General features: G+C 40.4%; 1 protein-coding gene across 6 annotated transcripts in view; it reads left to right on the top strand.

The window, feature by feature from the left end:
• The window catches only part of RAD51C (RAD51 paralog C), a 51,904-nt gene that overhangs the window by 7,182 nt on the left and 25,473 nt on the right, over positions 1 to 19,249 (top strand). The window lies entirely within an intron of this gene.

Below are 19,249 nucleotides of genomic sequence, written 5' to 3'. Positions count from 1 at the left end.
GTTTGATTAGCATGAAAAATAAGTAAATAGTATAGTATCGTAAGCCTGTTCAAAAATGTCTTTCTTTTTGTTCTACAGTTTAGTTATATTTACACATATTTAGCATATATATATATGTAATATATGCCCAAAGTAAGAAATTGAAATAATATAGAAAGAGGTTCTGCCTCCAGTAATGGTGGAATAGCTTCTAAACAAACTCTTTAGAAAGGTATAAAATGAAAAATACAACTCCCCTTCTACTGCTTCCTAGTACTTCTCCCTAAAGTTGACGACTATTGTTTCTTGTGTGTCTTCTCAAAAAATTTTTTATACATGTTGCAATATCTATCTACCCATTTTTAATATTTGCTAGTGGGGTAATACTGTAATATGGTGTTGCACCTTCCATTTTTGCTTAGTGTTTTCCATATCTCTCTATATCACCACATGTGGATAAACCTCATTCTTTTTTTTTGGCTACATACTATTTCATTTTAAGAAGGTGCTTTTGCTGTTGGTGGGAATGTAAAATGGTACAGTTGCCTCAAAAAACCATATGGTGATTCCTCAAAAAATTGAAAATAGAATTACCCTATGACCCACCAATTCCACTTATGTGTTAATCACCAAAAGAATTGAAAGCAGGGTCTTGAAGAGATATTTGTAAACCTGTGTTCATAGCAGCATTATTCATATTACCTAAAATGTGGAAGCAACCCAAGTGTCCACTGATGAATGAATAGATGAGCAAAATGTGTTATACACATACAATGTAATATTATTCATCCTTAAAAAGGAAAGAATTTCTGACATATGCTACAACTTGGATGAATCTTGAGGACATTATGTTAAGTGAAATAAGCCAGTCAAAAAAAGACATACTGTATGATTCTACTTATATGAGGTGTGAAGAGTAGTCAGACTCAGACAAAATAGAATGATGGTTACAAGGGCCTGAGGGGGGAGGGGGAAAATGGGCAGTTATTGTTTAATGGGAATAGAATTTCAACTATACAAGATGAATGTTCTGTGTGTTCTACATAAAAAAAAATTGGGAAAAGACTAAGTACCTTAATTTATTTAACTAATCCTCTTATTGGTGGTCTTTTAGATGCTATTTTTAACAATGGTTTGGAGATAATCCTTACACATATCATCTTGGGGTACATTTGTAAGTATGTTAATGGGATAAATTTTATTTTATTTTATTTTATTTTTAGATTTTCTTTATTTGAGAGAGAAAGAGAAAGCAAGCATGAGCTGGGGGAGGAGCAGAGGGAGGGAGAAGTGGACTTCCTGCTGAGCACGGATTGGGGCTCCATCCCAGGACCTGAGATCATGATCTGAGCTGAGGGCAGATACTTAACCGACTGAGCCACCCAGGAGTCCCAAGGCAGAGAAAGTCTTAAACAGATTTGTGCTGAGGGCAGAGCCCAACCTGGGGTCTCAATTTCATGACCCTGAGATCAAGTCCTGAGCTAAAACCAAGGACCTGAGATCATGATCTGAGCTGAAGTCAGATGCTTAACCAACTGAGCCACCCAGGTGCCCCTGTTTATGGGATAAATTCTAAGTATTAAAATTATATTAAAGAGTATGTGCATATTTAATTTTGATAAATATTACACATGACAGAGACTCCTTGACCAAACTTTATTTTTTTTTTTAAATTTTTTGAAAGATTTTATTTATTTGAGAGAGAGAGAATGAGAGATAGAGAGCACGAGAGGGAAGAGGGTCAGAGGGAGAAGCAGACTCCCCGCCGAGCAGGGAGCCCGATGCGGGACTCGATCCCGGGACTCCAGGATCGTGACTTGAGCCGAAGGCAGTCGCTCAACCAACTGAGCCACCCAGGCGCCCTTGACCAAACTTTAGTCAGCCTCCTCTGACCCTTTTTGAATATGCCTCGATCTTCACCCACATCCTGTCTTTGGCCTGACCAATCCAGTTCATTACTGTGAATAGTGCAGCTGTGAACATAGGGATACAATAGTAAAGAATCCTGTAAATTAGTTTAGAGAGAATCTCCCACCTTTAATTTCTGATCACCCTTGATATCTCAAGTTCCTCATTCCCCACTTTCAATGTTATGTCTTTGACCTGCCTATATAGCAAGAATTCTGTTAGGTCACATTAGCAAGAATCCTACTGTTGATGTCTCCTCCTAATAATTTTCCATTCACTCACACTCACCCTGCTTCTTGGCTATAAATCCCCACTTGTCCTTGTATTTGGAGTTAAGCCCAATTTCTCTTCCCTATTACAAAACCCATCAAAAAGGATATTGCTATCTTCTTGAATAAAGTCTTCCTTACTATTTTAACAGGTGTCTAAAAAAAATTTTTTTTAACACAAATTGCCCTTCAAAAAGGTTGTACCAGTGGATCAAAAAACAAGACTGAACTATATGTTGACTACAAGAAACCCACTTTAAGGGTGCCTGGCTGGCTCAGTGGAGCATGCGATTCTTCTTCTTTAGTGAGAGAGGGAGTGCAAGTGCGAAGGGGCAGAGGGAGAAAGAATATCTTAAGCAGGCTCCACGCCCAGGGCCCGACGTGGGGCTCGATCTCACAACCCTGAGATCATGACCTGAACCAGAATCAAGAGTCAAGACGCTTAACCAACTGAGCCACTCAGGTGCCCAAGTGTGCAACTCTTGATGTCAGGGTTGTGTTTTCAAGCCCCATGTTAGGGGTAGAGATTACTTAAAAAAGAAAAATCTTAAAAAAAACCCACTTTAGATATAAAGATACCTGTAGATTAAAAGTAAATGATCAGAGAAAGATCTACCATGCTAACACTAATCAAAAGAGGGTGCCTGGGTGGCTCAGTTGTTGAGCATCTGCCTTCGGCTCAGGTCATGATCCCAGGGTCCTGGGATTGAGCCCCACATTGGGCTCCCTGCTCGGTGGGAAGCCTGCTTCTCCCTCTCCCACTCCCCCTGCTTGTGTTCCTGCTCTCCCTATCTCTCTCTCTCTGTCAAATGAATAAATAAAATCTTTAAAAAAAAAAAAGAAACACTAATCAAGAGAAAGCAAGAGTAAAGCTATATTTATTTTAGAGAGCGGACATCAGACCAAGGAAAGTTATCAGGAATAAAGAGGGACATTATGTAATGATAAAAAGGTCAGTTCCACAAAAAGATGTAACAATTCCTAACATGTATGTGCCTGACAACAGAGCATCAAACTTCATGAAGCAAAAACTGAGAACTGCAAGGAGAAGTAGATGATTTTGCTATATTTGGAGTCTTTAGCAGCTAATAGAAATGGACAGATCCAGCAGACAAAACCAGTAAGAACGTAGATGACCTCAACACCATCAAACAATTGGATGTAATGGATATCTGTAGACTACTTCGTCCAACAACAGAATATATGTTCAGTTCATGTGGAACTTTCATCAAGATAGACATTTTCACAAAACTATCAAATCTCCCATCTGTTCTCTAAAGGGCCCATTTATCTTTCCAAAGGTCATTTGTTTTCCTATGAATACCCTTTCTCCGTTCTGTGAATTTTCCTTTCATTTTCTTGACAGTGCCCTTTCAGACACAAAAGTGTTAAATTTTGGTGAAGTCCAATTATCCTTTGGTTGTTGCTTATGTTTTTGGTGTTATGTATGAGAAGTCATTGCCACGGGGCACCTGGGTGGCACAGTTGGTTAAGTATCTGACTCTTGATTTTGACTCAGGTCATGATCTCAGAGTTGTGAGATTGAGCCCCACGTCAGGCTCTTAGCTAGGCATGGAGCCTGCTTAAGATTTTCTCTCTCCAGGGCACCTGGGTGGCTCAGTTGCTTGGGTGTCTGCTTTTGGCTCAGGTCATGGCCCCAGGGTCCTGGGATCGAGTCCCGCATTGAGCTCCTTGCTCTGCAGGGCTTCTCCCTCTCTTCCCCACTTGTACTCTCTCTCACTATCTCTTGTCTCTCTTTCTCAAATAAATCTAAAAAAAAATTTTTAAATAAAAGATTTTCTCTCTCCCTCTGCCCCTCCCCTGCTCATGCGTGCTCTCTCTTTTTTATTTTATTTTTTTAAGATTTTATTTATTTGAGAGGGCACAAGTAGGGGGAGTGCCAGGCAGAGGGAGAAACAAGTTCTCCACTGAGCAGGGAGCCCGATGTGGGACTCGATCCCAGGACCCTGGAATCATGAGCTGAGCTGAACGCAGATGCTTAACCTACTGAGCCACCCAGGCGTTCCTCTCTCTCTCGCTCTCTCTCGCTCTCTCTCGCTCTCTCTCGCTCTCTCTCGCTCTCTCTCGCTCTCGCTCTCTCTCTCTCTCTCTCTCTCTCTCTCTCTCTCTCTCTCGTCTTTTTATTTCCTAAATCCAATATCATGAAAATTTACTTCTAAGATTTTGTAGGGGAGGAAAAAGTTTTCCTCAACCCTCTTACGGTCTCTGGCTGGGTCGGAAAATTAAACTGACAGGCAGCATAACAGGAGAAAAGCACATACATTTTACTGAACTTTTACATGTATGTGGGAGCCTTCTACCAGACAATAAAAACCCAGAGAAGTGACTAGAACAGGAAGCTTTTTTTTTTTTAAGATTTTATTCATTTATTTGAGAGAGAGAATGAGAGATAGCACCAGAGGGAAGAGGGTCAGAGGGAGAAGCAGACTCCCCGCTGAGCAGGGAGCCCGATGTGGGACTCGATTCAGGGACTCTAGGATCATGACCTGAGCCGAAAGGCAGTTGCTTAACCAACTGAGCCACCCCGGTGCCCTAGAACAGGAAGCTTTTATATCTTTAGGCAAAAACAATAAATTTGTGAAGAATTGATAAGACAAAGGGGTGTGGGCTAGAGGTAGTAAATTATGTAGTAATTTGGAAGATAATTAACAAGGTTTGTTTATATACCTTCTCAACCCTAAGTTCCCTGTCTCTCGTGGTAGGGTGTCTCCTTTTTTCCTGATAGAGGGAGGGTACCTTTCACACAGGAGATTTATCTCCTGCTTTCTGGGAAGAAGAGAGAGACTAGGAGGTCAAAGTGACCTTCCTGCTTCTGTTGTTTTCTCAAACTTCTACTTAAGGTATTCAGTATGCCAGGAGCACCTGGGTGGCTCAGTGTCTGACTCTTGGTGTCAGGTCTTGGTCTCAGGGTTGTAGAATGGAGCCGTGTGTCAAGCCCCTTGTCGGGCTTTGCGCTTAGCAGGGAATCTGCTTCTCTCTCTCTCTCTCTCTCTCTCTCTCTCTCTGCCGCTCCCCCATGCATGTGCATGCTCGCTGTCTCTCTAAAATAAATAGTTAAAAAGATATTCAGTATGCCAAGGGGCTGAATTTTGGGGTAGCATGTCCTGAACTCCAACCAGTTTAATAGCTTAACTTTTTTATTTGGAACTTTGATACTTGTTGGGTTAATTTTTTGTACATAGTCTGAAGTAAGTGTCCAACTTCATTTTGTATGCAGACATCCAGTTGTTCCAGCACCATTTGTTGAAAAGACTACTTTTTCCCCATTGAATGGGCTTGGCATCCTTATTGAAAATCTGTTGACCATAGATGTGTGGGTTAATTTCTGGACTCTATTAATGTATATGTCTGTTCTATGCCAGTATCACACAGTTTTGATTAATAGCTTCATAGTATGTTTTGAAATTGGGACATATGAGTTATTTTCAAGATTGTTTTGGCTATTCAGGGCCCCTTGCAATTCCATCTGAATTTGATCTATATGAATGCAGTCTTATTTATTTCTGCAGAAATGCAGTTGGAATTTTGATAGAGATTATATATTTTTTTATTTTTTATTTTTTTAAAGATTTTATTTATTTATTTCAGAGAGAGAGAATGAGAGATAGAAAGCACGAGAGGGAAGAGGGTCAGAGGGAGAAGCAGACTCCCCGCTGAGCAGGAAGCCCAATGCGGGACTCGATCCCGGGACTCCAGGACCATGACCTGAGCCAAAGGCAGTCGCTTAACCAACTGAGCCACCTAGGCGCCCAATAGAGATTATACTGAATCTGTAGATTTAACCATGGTATAAATCCTTTAAAAAAAAAGTTTTATTTTTAAGTAATCTCTACACCCAACATAGGGTTCAAACTCAACCCTGGGATTAAGAGTCACATGCTCCACTGACTGAGCCAACCAGGTGCCCCATAATTCAGTTAAATTTAATTAATATACTACTATATTTCATATATTTTCCACTAGGTGAATTACCGGGTTATAAACTTTGAAATAATTGTCCAGCATTTCTTTAGTCACCAAAAGAAAATGAGAATATAGATCTGCTTTTTTTTTTTTTTTTTTGCTTACACATTTATTTATTCACCAAATATTTATTGTGAGTCTACTTTGGCCAGACACTATTGTATAAACCCTTTTAATATGCTGCAGGATTCCATTTGGTAGTATTTTATTGAGGATTTTTGTATCTGTAATTGGTCTGTAGTTTTCTTTACTGATGATATCTTTATCTAGCTTTGCTATCAGTATATTGGCTTCATAGAATGAATTAGGAAGTGTTCCCTCCTCTATTTTTTGGAAAAGTTTTTTTTTTTTTTAAGTTTATTTATTTGAGAGAGAGAATGAGAGATAGCACGAGAGGGAAGAGGGTCAGAGGGAGAAGCAGACTCTCTGCTGAGCAGGGAGCCCAATGTGGGACTCGATCCCGGGACTCCAGGATCATGACCTGAGCCGAAGGCAGTCGCTTAACCAACTGAGGCACCCAGGTGCCCTATTTTTTGGAAAAGTTTGAGAAGAATTGGTGTAAATTCTTTTTATTTATTTGAGAAAGAGAGTGCACAAGCAGGGGGAGGAGCGGAGGGAGAGGGAGAAGCAGACTCCCTGCTAAGCAGGGTGCCTGATGTGGCGCTGAAGGCTCTATCCCAGGACCCTGGGATCATAACCTGAACCAAAGGCAGACACTTAACCGACTGAGCCACCAGGCACCCCTGTTGTAAATTTTTAAACGTTTTATAAAATTCACCAGTGAAGAGGCATCTGGCTGGCTCAGTCAGTACAGAATGTGACTCTTGATGTCGGGGTCGTGAGTTCAAGCCCCACATTGGGGGTAGAGTCTACTTAAAAAAAAAAAAATTTTTGCCACTGAAGCTCTCTGGTCCTGGTCTTTTTTTTTTTTACTGTTTTTGGAAGGCTTTTGATTACTGATTCAATCTCTCCATTGTTATAGTTCCATTCAGATTTTCTGTTTGTTCTTCAGTCGGTTTTTTTTATTAGATTTTTTATTGTTATGTTAATCACCATATATTACATAATTTGTTTTGGTGTACTGTTCCATGATTCATTGTTTGTTCATAACACCCAGGGCTCCATGCAGAATGTGCCCTCCTCAATACCCATCACCAGGCTAACCCATCCCCCCACTCTCCTCCCCTCCAGAAACCTCAGTTTGTTTTTCAGAGTCCATCATCTCTCCTGGTTCGTCTCCCCCTCTGACTTACTCCCCTTCATTCTTCCTCTCCTGCTATCTTCTTTTACTTTTTTCTTAAAATATGTTGTGTTATTTGTTTCAGAAGTACAGATCTGTGATTCAACAGTCTTACACAATTCACAGCGCTCACCATAGCACATATCTTCCCCAATGTCCATCACCCAGCCACCCCATCCCTCCCACCCCCGACCACTCCAGCAACCCTCAGTTTGTTCCTGAGATTAAGAATTCCTCATATCAGTGAGGTCATATGATACATGTCTTTCTCTGATTGACTTATTTCACTCAGCATAACACCCTCCAGTTCCATCCACGTCGTTGCAAATGGCAATATCTCATTCCTTTTGATGGCTGCATACTATTCCATTGTGTATATATACCACATCTTCTTTATCCATTCATCTGTCGATGGACATCTTGGCTCTTTCCACAGTTTGGCTATTGTGGACATTGCTGCTATAAACATTGGGGTGCACGTACCCCTTCGGGTCCCTACATTTGTATCTTTGGGGTAAATACCCAGAAGTGCAATTGCTGGATCGAATGGTAGCTCTAATTTCAACTGTTTGAGGAACCTCCATACTGTTTTCCAGAGGGGTTGCACCAGCTTGCATTCCCACCAACAGTGTAGGAGGGTTCCCCTTTCTCCACATCCCCGCCAACATCTGTCGTTCCCTGACTTGTTCATTTTAGCCATTCTGACTGCTGTGAGGTGGTATCTCATTGAGGTTTTGATTTGGATTTCCCTGATGCCGAGCGATGTGGAGCACTTTTTCATGTGCCTGTTGGCCATTTGGATGTCTTCTTTGGAAAAATGTCTGTTCATGTCTTCTGCCCATTTCTTGATTGGATTATTTGTTCTTTGGGTGTTGAGTTTGAGAAGTTCTTTATAGATTTTGGATACTAGCCCTTTATCTGATATGTCATTTGCAAATATTTTCTTCCATTCTGTCGGTTGTCTTTTGGTTTTGTGGACTGTTTCTTTTGCTGTGCAAAAGCTTTTTATCTTGATGAAATCCCAATAGTTCATTTTTGCCCTGGCTTCCTGTGCCTTTGGTGATGTTTCTAGGAAGAAGTTGCTGCGGCTGAGGTCGAAGAGGTTGCTACCTGTGTTCTCCTTTAGGATTTGGATGGACTCCTGTCTCACGTTTAGGTCTTTCAACCATTTGGAGTCTATTTTTCTGTGTGGTGTAAGGAAATGGTCCAGTTTCATTCTTCTGCATGTGGCTGTCCAATTTTCCCAACACCATTTGTTGAAGAGACTGTCTTTTTTCCACTGGACATTCTTTCCTGCTTTGTCAAAGATAAGTTGACCATAGAGTTGAGGGTCCATTTCTGGGCTCTCGATTCTGTTCCATTGATCTATGTGTCTGTTTTTGTGCCAGTACCATACTGTCTTGATGATGACAGCTTTGTAATAGAGCTGGAAGTCCGGAATTGTGATGCCGCCAGCTTTGCTTTTCTTTTTCAATATTCCTCTGGCTATTCGGGGTCTCTTCTGGTTCCATACAAATTTTAGGATTATTTGTTCCATTTCTTTGAAAAAGGTGGATGGTAGGGTGCCTGGGTGGCTCAGTTGATTAAGCGACTGCCTTCGGCTCAGGTCATGATCCTGGAGTCCCGGGATCGAGTCCCGCATCGGGCTCCCTGCTGAGCAGGGAGTCCGCCTCTCCCTCTGACCCTCCCCCCTCTCATGCTTTATTCTCATTCTCTCTCTCAAATAAAATAAATAAATAAATAAATAAATAAATAAAAAGAAAAAGGTGGATGGTATTTTGATGGGGATTGCATTGAATGTGTAGATTGCTCTAGGTAGCATTGACATCTTCACAATGTTTGTTCTTCCAATCCATGAGCATGGAACGTTTTTCCATTTCTTTGTGTCTTCTTCAATTTCTTTCCTGAGTATTTTATAGTTTTCTGAGTACAGATCCTTTGCCTCTTTGGTTAAATTTATTCCTAGGTATCTTATGGTTTTGGGTGCAGTTGTGAATGGGATCGACTCCTTGATTTGTCTCTCTTCTGTCTTGTTGTTGGTGTATAGGAATGCCACTGATTTCTGTGCATTGATTTTATAGCCTGCTACTTGACTGAATTCCTGTATGAGTCCTAGCAGTTTTGGGGTGGAGTCTTTTGGGTTTTCCACATACAGTATCATATCATCTGCAAAGAGTGAGAGTTTGACTTCCTCTTTGCCGATTTGGATGCCTTTGATTTCTTTTTGTTGTCTGATTGCTGTGGCTAGGACTTCTAATACTATGTTGAATAGCAGTGGTGAGAGTGGACATCCCTGCCTCGTTCCTGACCTTAGGGGAAAAGCTTTCAGCTTTTCCCCATTGAGAATGATATTCGCTGTAGGTTTTTCATAGATGGCTTTTATGATATTGAGGTATGTACCCTCTATCCCTATACTCTGAAGAGTTTTGATCAAGAAAGGATGCTGTACTTTGTCAAATGCTTTTTCTGTATCTATTGAGAGGATCATATGATTCTTGTTCTTTCTTTTGTTAATGTATTGTATCACGTTGATTGATTTGCGGATGTTGAACCAGCCTTGCAGCCCAGGGATAAATCCCACTTGGTCGTGGTGAATAATCCTTTTAATGTACTGTTGGATCCTATTGGCTAGTATTTTGGCTAATATTTTGGGGAGAATGTTTGCATCCATGTTCATCAAGGATATTGGTCTGTAATTCTCCTTTTTGATGGAGTCTTTGTCTGGTTTGGGGATCAGGGTAATGGTGGCCTCATAAAATGAGTTTGGAAGTTTTCCTTCCATTTCTATTTTTTGGAACAGTTTCAGGAGAATAGGTATTAATTCTTCTTTAAATGTTTGGTAGAATTCCCCTGGGAAGCCATCTGGCCCTGGGCTTTTGTTTGTTGGGAGATTTTTGATGACTGCATCAATTTCCTTAGTGTTTATAGGTCTGTTCAAGTTTTCTATTTCTTCCTGGTTCAATTTTGGTAGTTGATACATCTCTAGGAATGCACCCATTTCTTCCAGGTTATCTAATTTGCTGGCATAGAGTTGCTCATAATATGTTCTTATAATTGTTTGTATTTCTTTGGCGTTGGTAGTGATGTCTCCTCTTTCATTCCTGATTTTGTTGATTTGGGTCATTTCTCTTTTCTTTGTGATAAATCTGGCCAGGGGTTTATCAATCTTGTTAATTCTTTCAAAGAACCAGCTCCTAGTTTTGTTGATCTGTTCTACTGTTCTTTGGTTTCTAGTTCATTGATTTCTGCTGTGATCTTTATTATTTCTCTTCTCCTGCTGGGTTTAGGCTTTATTTGCTGTTTTTTCTCTAGCTCCTTTAGGTGTAGGGTTAGGTTGTGTATTTGAGACCTTTCTTGTTTCTTGAGAAAGGCTTGTATTGCTCTATACTTTCCTCTCAGGACTACCTTTGCTGCATCCCAAAGATTTTGAACAATTGTGTTTTCATTTTCATTTGTTTCCATGAAGTTTCTTTTTTTAAGATTTTATTTATTTATTTGACAGAGAGAGACACAGGGAGAGAGGGAACACAAGCAGGGGGAGTGGGAGAGGGAGAGGGAGAAGCAGGCTTCCCGTGGAGCAGGGAGCCCGATGCGGGGCTCAATCCCAGGCTCCTGGGATCATGACCTGAGCCAAAGGCAGATGGCTAACCACTGAGCCACCCAGGCGCCCTTCCATGCATTTTTTAAAATTCTTCTTTAATTTCCTGGTTGACCCATTCATTCTTTAGTAGGTTGCTCTTTAGCCTCCATGTATTTGAGTTCTTTCTGACTTTCCTCTTGTGATTGAGTTCTAGTTTCAAAGCATTGTGGTCTGAAAATATGCAGGGAATAATCCCAGTCTTTTGGTACCAGTTTAAACGATTTGATTTGTGACCTAGGATGTGATCTATTCTGGAGAATGTTCCATGGGCACTAGAGAAGAATGTGTATTCCGTTGCTTTGGGATGGAATGTTCTGAATATGTCTGTGAAGTCCATTTGGTCCAGTGTTTCATTTAAAGTCTTTATTTCCTTGTTGATCTTTTGCTTAGATGATCTATTTCAGTCAGGGGGGTGTTAAAGTCCCCTACTATTATTGTATTGTTGTCAATGTGTTTCTTCGCTTTTGTTATTAATTGCTTTATATAATTGGCTGCTCCCATGTTCGGGGCATAGATATTTAGAATTGTTAGATCTTCTTGTTGGATAGACCCTTTAAGTAGGATATGGTGTCCTTCCTCATCTCTTATTACAGTCTGGTTTAAAATCTAATTTGTCTGATCTAAGGATTGCCACCCTAGCTTTCTTTTGGTGTCCATTAGCATGGTAAATGGTTTTCCACCCCCTCACTTTCAATCTGGGGGTGTCTTTGGTTCTAAAATAAGTCTCTTGCAGACAGCATATGGATGGGTCTTGTTTTTTCATCCAATCTGATAGCCTGTGTCTTTTGATTGGGGCATTTAGCCCATTTACATTCAGGGTAACTATTGAAAGATAGGAATTTAGTGCCATTGTATTGCCTGTAAGGTGACTGTTACTGTATGTTGTCTGTGTCCCTTTCTGGTCTATGCTGCTTTAGGCTCTCTCTTTGCTTAGAGGACCCCTTTCAATATTTCTTGGAGGGCTGGTTTCGTGTTTGCAAATTCCTTTAGTTTTTGTTTGTCCTGGAAGCTTTTTATCTCTCCTTCTATTTTCAATGACAGTCTAGCTGGATATAGTATTCTTGGCTGCATATTTTTCTCGTTTAGTGCCCTGAAGATATCATGCCAGTCCTTTCTGGCCTGCCAGGTCTCTGTGGATAGGTCTGTTGCCAATCTAATGTTTCTACCATTATAGGTTACATATCTCTTCTCCTGAGCTGCTTTCAGGATTTTCTCTTTGTCTCTGAGACTCGTTAAGTTTTACTATTAGATGTCGGGTGTTGACCTAGTTTTATTGATTTTGAGAGGGGTTCTCTGTGCCTCCTGGATTTGGATGTCTCTTTCCTTCCCCACATTAGGGAAGTTCTCTGTTATAATTCGCTCCAATATACTTTCTGCCCCTCTCTCTCTTCTTCTTCTGGGACCCCAATTATTCTACTGTTGTTTCGTCTTATGGTATTGCTTATCTCTTGAATTCTGCCCTCGTGATCCTGTAGTTGTTTATCTCTCTTTTTCTCAGCTACTTTATTTTCCATCATTTGGTCTTCTATATCGCTGATTCTCCCTTCTGCCTCATTTATCCTAGCAGTTAGTGCCCCCATTTTTGATTGCACCTCATTAATAGCCTTTTTGATTTCGACTTGGTTAGATTTTAGTTCTTTTATTTCTCCAGAAAGGGTTTCTCTAATAACTTCCATGCTTTTTTCAAGCCCAGCTAGTATCTTTAAAGTCATGATTCTGAACTCTAGGTCCGACATCGTACTAATGTCCGTATTGAGTAGGTCCCTGGCAGACGGTACTACCTCTTGTTCTTTTTGTTGAGGTGATTTTTTCCGTCTTGTCATTTTGTCCAGAGGAGAATATAGAGATGAATGAGAGAACAAAATGCTAACAGGGTAACAACCTCCCCAGAAAATATACTCAAAAAATTAGAAAAGACCTGAAACCAGGGAAAAAGAAAGGAAAAGAGAGAGAATAAAAAAGAAGAAAAACAAAAACAGAACAAAACAAAAAAAAACAGAATATGATCAAATATGATCAGGCTAGTGCATAGATCAGTGCCCCACACTAGATTTTGGGTGTATTTTGGTCTGTTAGAAGAAAGTGCCTCCCAAAATTTTAAAGGAAGAAAGACATATATGTACAAAATAAGGGTTGATACAATGAAGGGATGGAATATGACTTTAAAGATGAAAATTATAAAAAATTTTATAAAAGGAGTTGATAAGTTGTTTGAAAAAAAGAAAGAAGGATTTAAAAAGGAGCGAATGTGATCAGGCAGGAGACTAGAACAAAGCCATACACTAGAAATTTAGGGTATATTTTGATCTGTTAGAAGAAACTATCTCAAAATTTTAAAGAGAGAACAACTTATATATATATATATGCCAAAAATAAGGGTAACTACTATGAAAGGGTAGAATATGACTCTAAAAATGAAAAATAAAAATGTTTTTTTAAAAAAGGGATTGATAAGATGTTGGTTGAAAAAGGGAAAATGAAAAATTAAAAAAAAAAAGTTTAAAAAAATTAACTTTGAAAGACTAAAGAATCATGGTAAAAAAGCCATGAATTCTATGTGCAGTATTTCCCTAGCACTGGAGTTCGGCCGTTCTCATTGATGGGTAAACTTGGTCTTGGCTGGCGGTTCTTGCTGATCTTCTGGGGGAGGGGCCTGTTACAGTGGTTCCCAAATGTCTTTGCGGGAGGCGGAATTGCCCTGTCCTTGCCGGGTCCGGGCTAAGTAATCTGCTTGGGTTTGCTCTGGGGAGCCTTTGTTCCCTGCAAGCTTTCGGTACGGCTTTGGAAGACAAGAGTGAAAATGGCAGCCTCCCAGTCTCCGCCCGGCATGAGCCAAGAACTCGGGGCCCCGCTCCTCAGTGCACCCCCAGAGAACAGCAGTCAGTCACTCCCGTCTCCCTGGTCTCTGGCTGCACTCCGTGCTCACCCAGCCTGTGACTGAGCATTTCTTTCTCTGGCACTCGACTCGGTGTAGAGTCTCCAAACCCAGCATTCCCTGCGGTGCACTCCCAGGCTGCTCCTCCCAGGGAAGGAAGGGGAGTCTCCCTGGATCTGGCGCTTGTTGGGTCTTTGCTGGAGGAGCAGTGGTCCGACTCTGTCGCTGATCACAGTTTATGGCAACCCCAAGCTGAGAGCCGGCACCTCGGCTCTGTCTCTGCAGCCGGTTTCCCCGCTCTGATGCCCAGGAGTTCTGCCGCACTCAGGCACCCCTGGTCTTTCTGTGACCCCAAGGGTCCTGAGACCACACTGTCCCGTGAGGGTTCCACCCCCCGCTTAGCCACTGCAGCGACGTCCCTCAGCGGAGCTGACTTCTAAAAGTTCTGATTTTGTGCTCCGCAGCTCTCTATCACTTGCCAGCAGCGGCCGACAGAGGTCCCCTCCCCTGCCGTCTATCCTCCTGAATATCCCCTTGGATTCACTTCTCCGCACGTCCTACCTTCCAGAAAGTGGTTGCTTTTCTGTTCAGAGTTGTTGCTATTCTTTTCACCAATCTCCTGTTGAGTTCGTAGCTGTTCAGAATGGTTTGATCCCTATTCAGCTGAATTCCTGAGACCAGACGAAATTCAGGTCTCCTACTCCTCCGCCATCTTGCCCAGGACTCTCCACGTAATTTTTATTACTTCTTTTGTTTTGCCTTCTTTGAGTTTAGTTTGCTCTTCTTTTATCTAGTTCCTTAAGGTGCAAGTTTTGGATATTGGTCTGAGATATTTTTTCCTTTCTTTCTGTCTTTTAAAATATAGTTGTTTATAGCTCTACATTTCCTATGGAGCACTACTTACACTGTATTTTATAACTTGGTATATTGTGTTTTTATATTCATTCATCTTTAAGTATTTTCTTATTTCCCTTGTAATGTTTTCTTTGACTCATTCATTATTTAAGAATGTTTTTTAGGGTTACCTGGCTGGCTCAGTTGATAGAGCATGGGACTCTTGATCTCAGGGTTGTGTTTTTTTGTTGTTGTTATTTTGGTGTTTTTTTTTTTTTTAAAGTTTATTTAAGTAATCGCTATACCCAGTGTGAGACTTGAACTCATGACCCCAAGATCAAGAGTCCCATGCTCTTCCAACTGAGCAAGCCAGGTGCTCTTGGGGTCATGTGTGAGCCCCATGTTGGCTGTAGAGATCACTTAAAAAAAAAAAAGAGTGTCTTGTTTAATTTCTACATATTTGTGAATTTTCCAAATTTCCTTCTGATCCCAGTTTCTAATTCTATTACATTCTGGTCAGAGAAGATACTTTATATAAGATTCCATGTTTATACATTTATTGAGACTTATTTTTTTGTTTGTTTTTTTCCCATTCTTTTTTTTTAATTTATTTTTTATTGTTATGTTAATGTTTATTTTTTTTAAAGATTTTATTTATTTACCTGACAGAGAGATATAGCGAGAGAGGGAACACAAGCAGGGGGAGTGGGAGAGGGAGATGCAGGCTTCCCACGGAGCAGGGAGCCTGATGTGGGGCTTGATCCCAGGACCCTGGGACCATGACCTGAGCTGAAGGCAGACATTTAACGACTGAGCCACCCAGGTGCCCCGAGACTTATTTTGTTACCTAACATCTAGGTCTATCCAGGAAAATGTTCCATGTGCACTTGAGAAGAATGTGTAGTCTGTTGTTGAGTGGAGCGTTTTATATATATTTATATATCTGTTTCTTTTCTTTCTTTTTTTCTTTTTATGGATCAACCTTTATTGGTGAGCAGGCAGGTGGTGGGTGAGTCAGGACGCTGGGGAGCAGCTGGGGAGGAGGTTCTGCAGTTGCCATCACAGCATATAATTGCTATATCTTCTTGATGAACTGAACCTTTTATTATTATGCAATTTTTATATTATATAAATTATTTATTTTTACCCTTCTTTGTCTCTTGTAACAAGTTTTCTCTTGAAGTCTTTTTTTTTAATAAAACTTTTTTTTTTAAAGATTTTATTTGACAGAGACACAGTGAGAGAGGGAACACAAACAGGGGGAGTGGGAGAGGGAGAAGCCGACTTCCCGCCAAGCAGGGAGCCCAATGCGGGGCTTGATCCCAGGACCCTGGGATCATGACCTGAGCTGAAGGCAGACGCTTAACAACTGAGCCACCCAGGCGCCCCTCTTGAAGTGTCTTTTTTTTTTTTTAATTTTTAATTGTTATGTTATTCACCATACATTACATCATTAGTTTTTGATGTAGTGTTCCATGATTCATTGTTGTGCATAACACCCAGTGCTCCACGCAGAATGTGTCCTCTTTAATACCCATCCCCCCACCCTCCTCCCCTCTAGAACCCTGTTTGTTTTTCAGAGTCCATCATCTCTCATGGTTCGTCTCCCCCTCCGACTTACTCCCCTTCATTCTTCCCCTCCTGCTATCTTCTTTTTCTTTTTTCTTAACATATGTTGTATTATTTGTTTCAGAAGTACAGATCTGTGATTCATCAGTCTTGCACAATTCACAGCGCTCACCATAGCACATACCCTCCCCTATGTCTATCACCCAGCCACCCCATCCCTCCCACCCCCCACCACTCTAGCAACCCTCAGTTTTTTTCCTGAGATTAAGAATTCCTCATATCAGTGAGGTCATATGATACATGTCTTTCTCTGATTGACTTATTTCACTCAGCATAACACCCTCCAGTTCCATCCACATCATTGAAACTGGCAAGATCTCATTCCTTTTTATGGCTGCATAATATTCCATTGTGTATATATACCACATCTTGAAGTGTCTTTTATCTGATACTAGTATAGCCACTACAGCCCTATTCTGGTTACAGTTTGCAGGGAATATCTTTTTCCATCCTTTCATTCTTACTTGTATCTTTGTTTTGTTTTTAAGTTTTATTTATTTAAGTAATATTTACACCCAACATGCGGCTCAAAATCATGACCCTGAGATCAAGTGTTGCATGCTCCTCCAAATGAGCCAGCCAGGTGCCCCACTTATTTGTATCTTTGGATCTAAAGTGAGTGTTTTGCAGAAAGCTTATAGTTAGATCATTTTTTAAAATCCATTCTGCCAATCTCTGCCTAAGCCTCTGACTTAGGATGGTTCGACTTACAAGTTTTTATTTTATTTTATTTTATTTATTATTTTTAAAGATTTTGTTTATTTGACAGAGAGAAAGAGCACGCAAGCGCACGCGCAAGCAGGGAGAGTAGCAGAGGGAGAGGGAGAAGCAGGCTCCCCGCTGAGCAGAGAGCGCAATACATGGCTCGATCCCAGGACCCTGGGAACATGACCTGAGCCGAAGGCAGATGCTTAACCCACTGAGCCACGCGGGTGCCCCAAGTTTTTTTATTTTACAATGGTGCAAAAGTGATACGTATTAGTAAAAACTATACGTCGAATTTTGATCTTTTCCTAGGCTAGTGATGTTCAGTGTAGTACGCTCTCGCAGTGAGCCACAGCTTTCAATCAGCCATGCAATCATGAGGGTAAACAAGCAATACGCTTACAACCATTCTGTACCTATATAACCATTCTATTTTTCACTTTTAGTACAGTATTCAGTAAATTACATGAGATAGTCGGTGCTTTATTATAAAATAGGCTTTGTGTTAGATGATTTTGCCCAGGTATAGGCTAATGTAAGTGTTCCGAGCGCACATTTAACTTAGGCCAGACTAAACTATGATGTTTGATACATTAAACGTATTAAATCATTTTTGACTTAACAATATTTTCGACTTGGTGTGGGTTTATTGGAATGTAATCCTTATGTAAGTTGAGGAAGATCTGTATCTTGTTTCTCAATTTCCCCATTCCTTTCTTTTTTGTTAGGTATTTTCCAGTGTACCATATTGAGTCCCTTCTCATTTCTTTTACCGTATATTTTTTAGTTATTTTCTTAGTTGCTCTGGGGATTATAATTAACATCCTAATTCATAGCAGTCTAGTTTAAATAAATACCAAATTAATTTTTTTTAATTAAAATTTTTTAAAGATTTTATTTATTTATTTGACAGAGAGAGACACAGCCAGAGAGGGAACACAAGCAGGAGGAGTGGGAGAGGGAGAAGGCGGCTTCCCGCTGAGCAGAGAGCCTGATGTGGGGCTCAATCCCAGGACCCTAAAATCATGACCTGAGCCGAAGGCAGATGCTTAACAACTGAGCCACCCAGGCGCCCCAAATTAATTTCAACAGTATACAAAAACCTTGTTGCTATAAGCTCCATTTATCCCCCTTTATGTTGTTGTCACAGATTACATATTTATACATTATGTGCCCATCAACATAGATTTATAATTATTTTTTATATAGTTGTCTTTTTTTTTTTTAAGATTTTATTTATTTATTTGACAGAGAGAGAAACATAGCGAGAGAGGGAACACAAGCAAGGGCAGAGGGAGAGGAAGAAGCAGGCTTCCCGCAGAGCAGGGAGCCCGATGCGGGGCTCGATCCCAGGATACTGGGATCATGACCTGAACTGAAGGCAGACACTTAATGACTGAGCCACTCAGGCGCCCCTATGGTTGTCTTTTAAATCATATAAGAAAATAAGAGGGGTTACAAACCAAAAATACATTAATGCTGAGTTTTAGATATGTAGTTACATTTACTGGTATTCTTTATTTCTGTGTATGGATTTGAGTTACTGTCTGGTGTTCTTTCATTTTCAGCCTGAAGGACTCTGTTTAAAAGCATTTCTTGTAGAGTACATCTACTAGCAATGAATCCTCTATCTGAATTGTCTTAACTTTTTTTTTTTTAAGTGGAGCCCAGCATGGGGTTTCACCTCATGACCCTGAGATCAAGACCTGAGCTGAGACCAGTAGTCGGGCACTCAGACACCTGGGAATGTCTTAATTTCTGCTTTATTTTCGAAGAATGCTTTTGCCAGATACACAATTTTTGGTTGACAGTATTTTTTCTTCCAACAATTTGTATCATCCTATCACTTTCTGGCCTTTGGGAACCACTGAATGAATGTGTAAATGAATAGATACATACACACACATATGATCTGATTCTTCTTACCTCCTAATTGGTATGCTGGTAAATATTTAGTGACTGGCTTTCCAGGAAAAAAAAGTGTATGCACATATATACATACATAAGTTTATTATAAAGTTGATATAAAAGATGTATAGCACACCATTTACAAATAATAATAAAATATACAATACTCTTTATTGTAAATTTGTGTAGCCAACTGGGTCTTATAGAAAGCTTTCATTGATTTGGTTTTTTTATTGAGGTTAATTTCACATAATAAGATTCACTGTTTATTTGAGATT

This window comes from Zalophus californianus, chromosome 16 (assembly GCF_009762305.2).
Source record: "Zalophus californianus isolate mZalCal1 chromosome 16, mZalCal1.pri.v2, whole genome shotgun sequence".
NCBI classification, from domain to species: Eukaryota; Metazoa; Chordata; class Mammalia; order Carnivora; family Otariidae; genus Zalophus; species Zalophus californianus.
This window is presented reverse-complemented; position numbering and strand designations above follow the sequence as displayed.